General features: G+C 43.3%; 1 non-coding gene across 1 annotated transcript; it reads left to right on the forward strand.

Annotated features, from left to right (window-relative positions):
- The first annotated feature begins 377 nt into the window (after positions 1 to 377).
- LOC134346044 (U1 spliceosomal RNA) lies at positions 378 to 542 on the forward strand. The gene has a single exon (XR_010017806.1). It is a non-coding gene; the product is annotated as a U1 spliceosomal RNA (small nuclear RNA).
- Positions 543 to 2,256: the final 1,714 nt, after the last annotated feature.

Below are 2,256 nucleotides of genomic sequence, written 5' to 3' on the forward strand. Positions count from 1 at the left end.
CTCAGGACTCACACCACTAGGTTCAGGAACAGTTCTTACACGAACCTCTGGAACCAAAGGGGATAACTTCACTCAACTTCAACTCCCCCATCACTGAACTCTCCCACAACCTATGGACTCACTTTCAAAGACTTCTCATCTTACGTTCTCGATATTTATTGCTTATTTATTAATTATTACTTCTTCTTTTTGTATTTGAACAGCTTGTTGTCTCCTGCACTCTGGTTGAAGCCCCAGTTGGGCAGACTTACATTGATTCTGTTATGGTTATTATTCTATAGATTTATTGAGTATGCCCACAAGAAAATGAATCTCAGAGTTGTATATGGTGACATACGTGTACTTTGATAATAAATTAACTTTGAAATTTATTACTTATACTTACCTGGCAGGGGAGAGACCATGATCATGAAGGCGGTTCTCCCAGGATGAAGCTATCCCATTGCACTTCGGGTGTGCTGAGACCTGCCATGTTCCCAAATGCGGGATACCCGACTGCAACATTTTTTAAAAATGAAATCTATTACATATAATTGTTCAGTGTTTCTTAGTGGTTGCCATTCCTTTTGTAACAATTTGGTTGCCATGGTGGGTATCACATTACTGGAATGGGGGCTATCTGATTGGTTAATTCGAGCAATGGAATTTGAATGGAATGTCTATCGATACTGATTGGATTAGCAAACTGGTATAAGAGGAGCAAGCCACTGGCTTTTCCCCCTGCCACTAAGGTTTCTCCTTCTTCCTCTCACCCTCATGCTTTGCCCTCCTGTCTTCGCCTTCTTTGTCCTCGTGACACTTCATAAATGATTGGAAGCAACAAGTTTTATGCTTCATTTTTGACTTCTGAAGAACCTTGTATTTAAAACAACAGTTTCCAATGAAGGGAAAATTCTGACAGAAGATGCAGATGTGAGGGAAAGGTGGCTCGAGCACACCAAGAAACTCTACTAAAATCACGAGAATGAAAACCGTGACAAAGCCATTGACTAAACAACACTAGAACATGAACCAGAGCCACTACTGTCAGAAGTAGAAAGAGCAATAGAGAAGATTAAAAAGAATAAAGCACCTGGTCCAGACAATATACCAGCAGAACTACTGAAAGCAACAGGCACCTCAATGGCCCACATCTTGCACTGCATTGTCTGCGCCGTCTGGAAGACTGGCAAATGGCCAACAGACTGGTGCAAGTCTGTCTACATTCCAATTGCCAAGAAAGGGGACCTCGTGCAGTGCAGTAATTACAGAACAATTGCATTGATACCACACGCCAGCAAGGTTCTACTCATAATCATCTCCGAGAGACTAAAGAACTACGTAGATAGAGACATTGCACTCCAACAGGCTGGCTTCAGGAGTGGCCAAGGTACCAGGGACCAGCTCTTCAACATGCGCCTAATAATGGAGAAAATGAGAGAGGTCAATACCCCCTGTACTTCTGTACGCTTCATAGACTACTCAAAGGCGTTTGACTGTGTCCAATACACCAAACTGTGGATGACAATGATTCAACTGGGCGTGGCACCACACCTAGTGGTTCTTCTAGAAACACTGTATGCTAAGCAATCCTCCAGCCTTCGGACCACATCTGGCAAGACTGAATCATTCTGCAATGGGAAAGGAGCCCGCCAAGGCTGCATCCTTCCTCCACACCTTTTGAACATCTACACTGAGATGATCATGACACTGGCAATTCCAGACAACACCGGTATTAAAATAGGAGGAAGAACCATCAGTAACTTGAGATACGCAGATGACACAGCCCTGCTAGCCACAACAGAAGAAGACCTACAAGCACTGCTTAATAATGTTGCTCTGCTGAATTTGGATTGCTGATAAATGGCAAAAAGACCAAAGTTATGGTGATAAGCAAAACTGCAATTCAAGCTGACATCTACATCGGAAACGACAAGGTCGAACAAGTATCCTTCCTTATATACCTTGGTGCAGAACTAAATGACACAAACGAATGCAGCGAGGAAATAAGGCGAAGGCTAGTAATGGCACGCACAAGCACTACCAAACTCTGGAACATCTGGAAAGATAGATCTGTGAGCACTGACACCAAGATACGCCTCCTCAAGAGTCTCGTCTGGCCAGTAACCCTATATGGCTGTGAAACACGGACCCTAAAAGCAGCTGATGAAAAGAAGTCGACAGCATTTGAGCTGTGGACATACAGACAGATCCTCAGGGTATCATACATTGAAAGGAGATCCAACAATTTCATCCTAGAAAAGACTGGCACGAAAT

The sequence above is a fragment of the Mobula hypostoma genome, chromosome 4 (assembly GCF_963921235.1).
Source record: "Mobula hypostoma chromosome 4, sMobHyp1.1, whole genome shotgun sequence".
NCBI classification, from domain to species: Eukaryota; Metazoa; Chordata; class Chondrichthyes; order Myliobatiformes; family Myliobatidae; genus Mobula; species Mobula hypostoma.